The sequence below is a fragment of the Amphiura filiformis genome, chromosome 12 (genome assembly GCF_039555335.1).
Source record: "Amphiura filiformis chromosome 12, Afil_fr2py, whole genome shotgun sequence".
Taxonomy (NCBI): Eukaryota; Metazoa; Echinodermata; class Ophiuroidea; order Amphilepidida; family Amphiuridae; genus Amphiura; species Amphiura filiformis.
The window spans coordinates 55,386,322-55,396,804 of record NC_092639.1 but is presented as its reverse complement, the minus strand read 5'-3'; the positions used below and the strand labels follow the sequence as shown (position 1 = coordinate 55,396,804).

General features: G+C 37.9%; 1 long non-coding RNA gene across 1 annotated transcript; it reads right to left on the bottom strand.

Annotated features, from left to right (window-relative positions):
• Positions 1-2,804: 2,804 nt before the first annotated feature.
• On the bottom strand, positions 2,805-6,212 carry LOC140165432 (uncharacterized). Its single transcript, XR_011860716.1, has 3 exons — positions 5,927-6,212; positions 3,742-3,843; positions 2,805-2,874 (listed from the first exon to the last, which is right to left on the bottom strand). It is a non-coding gene; the product is annotated as an uncharacterized lncRNA (long non-coding RNA).
• Positions 6,213-10,483: the final 4,271 nt, after the last annotated feature.

The window sequence follows — 10,483 nt, the reverse complement described above, 5'->3', positions numbered from 1 at the left end:
GCATTCTCATCACGGACATATTAGAATGACCCCCTACCCCCCGGTAATCTGATGTAAATGGTAGTAAGAGGCCGCAAACTCTCCGGTAGTCTTATGTCTTTGCAAAAATGAGCCCCTATTCCCAAGTAAAGCTAGTCTCATGTTAATGATAATAAGGGGTTAAATCTTCTGTAGTCTAATGTCGTTTGTAAGCTTCCTATATACTAAAATATATCTCGGATATGATAGAAAGAACCCCGCCTGGTAGTCCGAGCTGGTAGTATCATGTTAATCAAAATAAAAGTTCCAAAACGCCCCGGTCTGTAATAACACCAAACATGTCAGTTGATCATTATAGAACAATGTCAAGAATATTAAACTCTAGGTGGCGCTTCTCGATGCGATTTCTTTTTCCTCAAAACTCGACGTGTTTTTTTTTTCGTTTTTTTAACTGGACGTGTGTTTTTTAAACTCGACGTGCGTTTTTTAAACTCGACATGTAGTTTTAAAACTCGACGTACGTTGTTTAAACTCGATGTACGTTTTTTTAAACTCGATGTGTGTTTTTTAAACTCGATGCATTTTTTTTAAAACTCGATGCGTTTTGTTTAAACTCGATGTGTTCTTTGCGACTCGATGCAATATGCAGCCTGTGGCGTGCCATAATACATGACATGGCAACACTGCTCCCGGACGTTGAACGTAAGATTTTTTTCCCGAGATGCGTTTTTGACTCCTATTCGCACCCACGCTACTACATATAGTACCAAAGAAGAATGTAGAGCGAGGAGCCTTAGGGCGCTTATTAAATGCTGCTTAGTGTGTCTAAACTAATTCAGTGCCAGTTTTGTAGCTTTATACATTATTTCTTTTAAAAATAAGTCCATTATATCTATAAATTGAACATAAAATAAAATCAGCCGTGTCTATACTGTTATAGCGGGTGAATATGTTGTGACTTCATGGTTTTACGTCAAAATTCAGTGAGACCTGAAAATAAAATTTAAAAAATAAAAAGTTAATAATTAGAAAATATAAAACACCTATCAAAATAATATGATGAATAAAAGAGCTCATTATTTAAAATCCTAAACAATTGTTCTGAGTATATACATGGTATTTATTTCCATGCAATTATTGACGCTCAGCCATCCAAAGCTGTCCCAGGTCCGGGAAGATTAAAAAAAAACACCATATTTTCGCACAATTTGTGTCAAGCAGCAAGGTACATTCTGTAAACTTTTTTGTGATTAAGGTCCATAAAAAGGTCAAGGGTCAAGCGCGTGAGAATGTCCTGATTTTGACAAAAAAGGTGTCAAAATGTAACACAGCAAAGATGTCAACCTATTGACCTTGACCTATTTTACTGTAATACCTTCGTAAGAAAACATCCTTGATGTAAAAAAGTATACTTCATTGTTATGGTTATATCACAACGAACCGTTTAACACCTGTTTTGTCAAATAAATAGCATTTTCACGCTTTTGGCCCCTATAAGGCCAAAGATTTGACCTCTGACCTTTTCAGTAATAACTCAAGAACGATGCATCCAAGATAGGTCAAACTAGTATTCATTTTCTGAATGCTTATGACTAAAGATATATTTTGCAACATAATCGGAGCAGAAAGTCTAACCTCACTTTTTTGTCATGTTTTATGGTCTAGTTCATGAATGTGTAAAGTAACTTATGGGACAGTTCATGCCACAGGATCGGCTTCATCAGGGGAAAAAAGCGCAGTGATTTATAATGCGCTACGCACAGACACAACGCCTAGACGTTGATCCACAAGCCTCAGCACACTTTACAGGTTGTCGCTGACCACTACGGCCCACATCATTCCATAAACCATTTAACAACAAATCAGGGACTTTGCTGCTTCAAGAGCAGAATTTTCAAGAGGGAATTTTCAACACTAAATAAATCGGCCCTGGAAATAAACGTACGATTATTGCGCCCTCTTTTTGTAGCATCACAGGATTCTTGATGAGGTTTTGGAGGCGCGAATTAAAAACCCCAACAGCATAGTGTAGAGCGGAATAGATTGCCAAGCGACGTACCGTAGGAAGTGTCCACATTTTCACGAAAAGTTTGAAAATATATCTTTTCAATTTGAAAATCGATTTTCTTTTTGGTGTCAGCTTGTTTGCTATATTTAATTTATTTAATGTTGTTATCACTGTTGTTCGCTGTTCTTCCCGGTCAAATTAGACCATGTACATCATCACCATCAGGTCAATAATTATATTTGTATAGACGGGATCACGTGGCGTGGAAATGTAAAACGCGCCATCAAGCGCTGGATTACAACAGGGATGATGACGCTGTGCCATGCGCCTACTGTTACAAATAATTGTGACCGTGTGCGCTTTTCAGTAAGAAACAGTAGAAGACTCTATACTATGTCTGAATCTGCGCGAATAATGACATAGTACAATCTTGAAAAATGTCTTGGATCATTTTTGTGTATAAAGAACAGAAAACTAACACCCCCACCCCTTCAATCGTAAGAAATGCCAATAAATTCAGCAGTTTTACAAAGTGTTCCAACATTGATTGATGGGGAGAGGGGAAGGGTAAATCATGGTTGTAGACGCCATGATTGTTCAAAAACAGAATATACGTCATTTCCATGATCATTAATTGCAAATTCTGCACGGAATTACGACAACGTGTACCAAGTGTTCCAAGTACTTTTTTCTAAGATTGTCATGATTGTAGGTTGGTTCGAGCCCACACATGGCCAAGCCTTTCAAACCTCACTCTAGCGTGCAACTTAAAAATTGGGCCATTCTTCAGTAAATCTTCACCCTGCTTGTTTACTTACCTGGCTTGGTGGGTATGGCAGGCTGAATCCCAGGAACTTTTGTCGGAAGTTTAATTGGAGGTCGGGGTGCTATGCATGAAAATATAAACAGTTAATTGGAATGAAAATTAGGAAAATCAAACGTCAAACTTATGTAAGAAAATCTGAAAAACAGAAAAACAGAGTAAATGAAAACTTCCATAAAAGGGAGAGCGTGCCATACCAATTGAGGTCCATATTGAATAGAAGTCTATTGGAATGATTGTTTTGCAAGTTACTGAGGATACGAGTCGATAAAACTGTATCCAAATTTAAAAAAAACACTCTTTGATTTTGTGTAACTTTTTCATTTTGTCACATTTTTTCAATGTGTCCGATGTGACTTCAATCTATACATCATTATCATGATTATGTAAAAAACTTGGTACAGCGATTTTGATAGTAGGCTATATTATTATTACAATAACAACGCCAATTCAAATGGCTGAATATGTAATACATAATATGTAGGCTACATAAGACTGCATAACAGCAACATACTGCTATGTTTGTGCAATGTTTATAATTTTGGCAACATCACAATATCCATTTTAGAGACTCTGTACATTTGTAATACCAGTATAGCGGCGCCGGTGGGGTGAGGGAATCTATCTTAAATTTTGCCCGTCCCCTCCCGGTCCTCCCCCAAAAAAATTGACATGCATGCATGTGCCTCCGAAATGTTCAACATGGGGGTTTCGTTGCTTTTAGTTCCTTAAATTCCTATACAAGATCATTGTTTTACTTTTGAAATTAGTGTGACAGTAGGAATGGTGAAAAGTAAGGACTGGGCACACCTAGTGGTCCGGGAAAACAATAAAGAAAAATATGGGGTATTTCGGGGAAAACAAATAAAAAGCAGGGGTCATTTTTGGGTGCTATATATAATGCACAAAGTGGTTTGCAATGTTGACTTACTCTCTTCCTCACAAGTGTAATGACATTTGCCGTTGCAACATACGCCGGGTAGTACCGCGTTACAGGTGATGTCAGTTTGGCACGGAAGGCCGATGACTGAATCTGGTTTAAATAAGACAATATAAATTTCAAAAATTTCAAAATAAAGGAAGATGCAAATTCAATAGTTGCAGTTTGCTCCATTCACAAAGCGTTCTCGAAAGCTCTCGAACAAGAGAACTAGCGCCGTGCTTTTCATTGATTAGCACATTAAAACTAGCGTCGTGCTTTCATTATACTCAGAACTTTAGTCACCAGCTTCTTTTGCTATGCATAGTTCACAGATACACCTTTTTGCTATGAAATTAATTTTCTCGGTCAAATATAAAGCAATATTTTCTTCCTTCAGAAATGAAAGTTAAAAACATATTGCTTGGATATACATTTTTTTTAAATCCCGGTGTTAAAATTAGGCATGAAATAATGTGTCTTTTAGTGTAAAATTGTTTATTGTAAAATTTTTATAGGCCTTAACCTCACCCGCGAGCTTTTTTTCGGAATTCATTTTTTAGCGTTTCAAATTAATAATGTAGTTTGCTAAATAAAGACATTTCACACCTCTGTAAGGCACATCGAGTGGGTCTATAATATATTATAGTTTTGACAGAATATCCGTTTTGATTTTACCTTTTTCACTTGCGACTGCCAAAATGTCCAACTCAGTACTTCATTTCTAATATAGCCAGCAGAACTAATCGATATTTCTATTGTGGGATGCAAAATCATCCATCCTTGGGTACATTTGCGAGTTGATTTTGACAAAATTGGTATAGTCGGAATTGAAAAATGATGCAATCAAAACCGAAATTCTGACAAAACTATGATATATAGCTCACGGTGATGTGCGTTAGAAAGTTGGGAAAATTGGCGGCGAAGGGAAAGATCAACAGAAGCTTCACTGCTATTGCTCCTTTTGTCCCCTTCCTCCAAGTTCCCATTCCAAGATTACACCATGCACCAAATTAACTAGTAACATGGTTAACGGACCGGGTTAACATGTACAAGTTTTTAAGTTTCTGCACGCGAACATAGGCCTGAAATGTTGACAAAAATCGATGTTCACTCTTCACGCTCTTAGAACCAGCGATCTCCATGCAGTTCTCTACACGAACGCGTCATATTTGACCGCCATGGGTACATACTGTATGACCAAAGTGTTTGATCAGTAAGTCTCGTAGAGAAGATGCTTGTTCTCATCTTCTCTGGTCTCAGGTTCGATCTTGTGATATCTTGATTACCCACGGTACAAATATCTTATTAGAGAGATTGCGATTTCCAAACGTAGGTATCGGACGCACGTTGATCTATTCAAAACCACTCTCCTGTATCGAAGCGAGGTCACGTATTTAGCCAGTTTTGAAGATTTTCCATGTGCGAAATCAACGTAGATACATCTTTGAAAATGCACAAAATTTGTCCATTTCACAATATGTTAAAGACAGCCAATGATAATGAACATACGAAGGAAAGTCTATAATTATGATCCTTTTGTTTGTAACAAATCATTATAATAAAGGTGCAGCGATGTGTTAAAAATTGACTAAATTTATACGCGATGTCCATATGATACGCAGAGATTGCCCATTAAAATGTGTGTGATACTTTGCGTATAAAAAATGACATTGCGATTTGGATTCCAACGTGGAATAAAACGCAGGTGCTACGTTGAAATATATGCTGATTTTACCTCATGTCGAAGTTCATGCAACGCGCCCAATTTTCAGGACGAAAAAGTCTCATTTTGAAAATAAAGTCATGATATATGGATGTAGTGATCCTTAATCTTTTTGGGCAACTATAATATTTGGGGAGCACAAAAATACAATTACGTTTTAATAGACAGCATGTTAACCTTGGTTTTTAGTCAAAATCAAAAGCAAGCTGTTTGAATAGGCAGAGACTCGGTAGCCTGCGCTAACCATTATATTTTCAATCACTGTGCCCTCTATTGACCTAGATCAGATATTATAGTAGCTAATAGTCTTTGTTCCAGGCGCCTTGTTCTCCTTCGTGATGAATAAGCACAATCCAGTTTGGAACCGAGACAAGCAATATTAAACACCGCATTAACGTACGTAAAAACGTACGGTCCGCGTGCTGCATATGGAACATCGCAATCTCTCTATTAATAAAGGGGTTAACTTACGTTGTCTTCGAAAAATCTGGAAAAGATCATCTTTCAACCCTTCTTCCAGTTCAGGTAATCTCATAGAAAGGGCAGCTCCAACAGCAACAAAGAGCCACAGAGCGGTTGTGATGAGTTTTGCGGCCATAATCGTAATCGATCTGGTCCTTGGTCAATGTTGGTGAGCTTTGGAGACTGCTATGTAGGCCTACAAATTTTCCTGCTTGCCAACTTTACCAAAGCACTGATGCAAAATGACCGTTGAAGATGAATGTGAGCAAAATATATGACAGCTGTTGCGCGATATATCGACAGTCCTCACTCTAGAAAGAAAGCGGGTCGGTGTTTGTATCAAATAGGTTTACATGATACTGGACCGACACGCTTGATGTATCACGTCTAGAGTCGTGTCCAGACAAAGGACAAAAAATTGAGGTGTTTGAAAATTCGAGGGGTAATTCGGGGGCTAGGGCAGATTCTGACCGTGTGGATGCACTTGGGGTGTCGGACCCCCAAGATTATATAGGTGTCAAACCACCAAAAAACTGGGGTTGTCGGCGTGTCAGCGCCCGAAACCCGTCGTTTTGTCGGTCTCTTGTCGACCCTTGTTGCACTTGTCGGACTCGAACCTTGAGGGTCCGACATTGAGGGTCCGACATCATGTTACAGTTTCCAGGGAGGTAAATTAGCAAATGAAATTCTTTTCATCTAGGTGGGCAGCTCCGTTGTTGTTGCCCACGCAGTTGAAAAGATCTCAAGTGCTATTTACCTGCCTGACAGTTTCAGCCCGTCTGAACAAGAGTGAACATACTGTTTGACCATTCGACTGTTATTTAAAAGCCCCTGGTTTTGCACTAACACTGTCAAAATTTGGCGTACAAAGTATTGTTTGGAATAAATTGTGTTCTATGGTGTTGAAGGGTTTGTATCGTTCATTATATTGCTAAGCAACCTTTAAAATAACATTTTATAAAGGGGATGACGATAAAATCCCACCAAAACACAAAAGATGTCATTTGTTTTAATAACACGTTTTAATCAAGCGAACATGGTCATTATTGGTAATCCATACCATGTAAAATGATCCCGATTTGATTTATTACCTTTCATCGGCTAGTATAATAACCAGATAATGGCAACGGTTCAGTTTTTTTTTGTTTTTGTTTTTTTACATATTATATCTTATTCTTGCATGCAATGTCCATCAAGTACATTGTAGCTAGACAGGTCATTCATTTCCCTGTACAACCACATTCACAGTTGGGGCGCCAATCTTGTGTTAAAAGTGCTTGGTGCGTCCGACTCCCGTCAGGCCAGTTCTGGTTTTATTTAATTCACGCAGGTGGCAATCCCTTGCAGGCAGAACTTAAGTCACCAGCTGCATTTATTTATGCATAGTCGCGCTAAAAGTTGAAATCAGTTTGAAAGAAATATTTTGTTTCTTTCAGAAATGTCAGTTAAAAACATAGTGCTTGTATATACATTAAAAAAATCCTGGTGTTAAAATTAAGCATGAAATTATGTCTTTCAGTGTCATTAAGATTTTTGATATTTATAGGCCTTAACTTCGACGAAAGGATTTTTCGGAATTCATTTTTTAGCGTTTCAAACTAATATAGTTTGCTAAAGAAAGATATTTCCCACCTCTGGCAAATTGGCAGATGTCAAGAAAAGATACATCACTTTCATATATGTGATGCGATCAAGCAAAATCAGTCGGAACTCGGAAATATTGATTTTGAGATATAGCCAAACAAAGCGAATATTTCCTTTTGTTTTCTGCTGTTTTGGAAACTCTTTAATTGCTCATATCTTTGGAGCTGGTTGTTCAATTACAATGGGGTTTTATGCAAAATACAGCTTTGTAACTGCTTTTTACTAATCTATAAGAAACTGAAAATTTAATATTTCCGAGTTCCGACTGATTTTGCTTGATCGCATCACATAGGGGCCTATATTCAACAACACTTTCAAAACACAAGTTGATTTCAAGAGATGTACGTTGGTACTAGTTTTATGTTATATGGTGCCCAATTTTTTGTGGGCAAAATAATTTACTGGGTGGGCACTTTTGGGCAATGGGCAAGTTGAATTTACTGGGTGGGCAAAATGATTTACTGGGGTGGGCATTTGTCCACCCAGTTAACATGTTATTTACCTCCCTGGGTTTGTAGCTTTATAAAAAAAATTTAATAAGTATATCTATAAATGGAATATAAAATAAAATCAGCCGTGTCCATACTCTTATAGCGATGTGAATATCTTGGGTCTTCATGGTGTTACATCCCAGTTTAGACCTGAAAATAAAATATAAAACACGGATTAAAATAATTATAATGAATAAAAGAGCTCAAATATGATTATCCCAAATTCTAAACAATTGTTCTGAGTATATATACATGGTATTATATCCATGAAATTATTGACGTAGGGCCAACAAAAACTGTCCCAGGTCCGGGAAGATAAAAAAACCCACATTTTCGCATAATCTGTGTAATAGTCAAGGAGCAAGGAACATCCTGTGAAATTTTTGTGAATAAGGGTCCAGAAAATGGTCAAAGGTCAATCTTTTGGCCCTATAGGGGTCAATCGCGTGAAAAAGCTCTAATTTTGACAAAAGAGGTGTCAAAATGTTTTATGGTCTAGTTCATGAATGTGTAGAGTAACTTATGGGGCATCATGCCACAGGATCGGCTTCATCAGGAAATGGACTATTGGGTGTATCAAGTTTGACAGGAATCAACCGTGTGAAAATAAAATGTTAATCAGAAAAGAAATATGTTTTAGGTATTTAGACGGGTAAATGTAACTTTATTTAATTGACTTGTCATTATTTTTAATTACCTACAGCTCCATGAAGTACAACCATGACAACCATGCAGGGTCATTAATGTCAGTTTATGGTATTGTGTTGAAACAATGTGAATGCAAAAACGAATACAAACTTTGCAAAATAGCATAAAATGCCCACAGCTGCCTACAAGTTCATAAATTACAGTCTCTGTAAAATGTAATAATCAGAATAAAATATTTGGAGGCTAAAAAATGCACCACCGAAAAACGATAGTATCGCACTCTAGCATCGAATGCGTAACTATGTGTGCAAATTCGAAGTTAGAGTTCTCGAGTAATAGAGAAAATGCTGGTTCTCATCTTCTACAGTGCCGTACTATTACGCTGACTTTCGTATTCGGCGAGGAGGACGATTTCGACCTCCTGGTTTGTTTACAAACAGAGAGGTAGACAAAAAACCGTTCCGCTTGTCCAAACACTCAAGTATCAGAAGGATGGTCCACAATAGCATGATTCACGTAACCTGAATAGGGATTAAAAAGCTGTCACGTAGAGCCATGTGCTTCTATTGTCCAATTTGCCATCAAGATTTCATATGGAAACAGTTCAGACCCAGTACACGCAGGGATCGATATAATGGGATAGGCATCGTAGTATTACGTAACACACCGAAAGATGTAGTTTAACTCTAGACAATAGGCGCCATATTGCAGGAGGGTTAGAGTTCATAGAGGAAACGTTAAAGGTTAGTAGATTAGGTCACCCAGGCACATCACTAATGTGTTTCACGAGTTGTAATACCGACAGGTAAAAACATTGATTTTGTAAAATTCTCGCGATTTTTTAAAATTACTAAATAAGGTTAGTACTTCAAACCATTCTTTGATGAATCTATGCAATATAACGGTAATTTTTGAAACATCTAAGAATCAATCTTAAACATCTTCATGATATTCATTTTTTTTGCGCATGGTCAAAGCATGCTCTTGCGCTATCCACAGACTATCCGGTGGAAACTTCAAAGCAACGATCATGCGTTAATATTTACAAAATGGCGAATGATGTAGTTTAAGTCGAACAATAGCGTGACCGGCGTGACGTAGTTTTTGGCATTGTTCCTATATGCACTTTCACCCTCCTGGTACACGATCATGTCAGAAATTAATATTTTGTTCTGGGTCTGATTATTCGGACTAATCTTCTCTGGTCTCAGGTTCGATATTGTGACATCGTGATTACACACGGAACACAAATCTTATTATTAAAGGGTTAACTTACGTGATCTTCGCAAAATCTGGAAAAGATCCTCTTTCAACCCTTCTTCTAGTTCAGGTAATGTCATAGAAAGAGCAGCTCCAACAGCAACAAAGAGCCACAGAGCGGTTGTGATGAGTTTGGCGGCCATAATCGTATCAATCTGCTTCTGGTGAGGATTTGAGACTGCTATGTAGACCTATACAAATTGTCCTGCTTGCCAAATTTACAAAATCACTGATGCAAGTTGACCGTTGAAGATGAATGTGAGCAAAATATGTGATAGCTGTTGCACGAAGGCGACAGTCCTCACTTTAGAAAGAATGCGGAGGTGTTTGTATTGATACCGACACGCTTGATGTATCACGTAAAATGTCTAGAGTCATGTCCAGACGAAGGACGGAAATTTGAGGTGTTTGACAACTGAATTCGAGGGGTAATTCGAGGGCTAGCGTAGATTCTGACCGTGTGGATGCACTTGGGGTGTCGGACCCCCAAGATTTTAGGTGTCAAACCACCAAAACAATACGC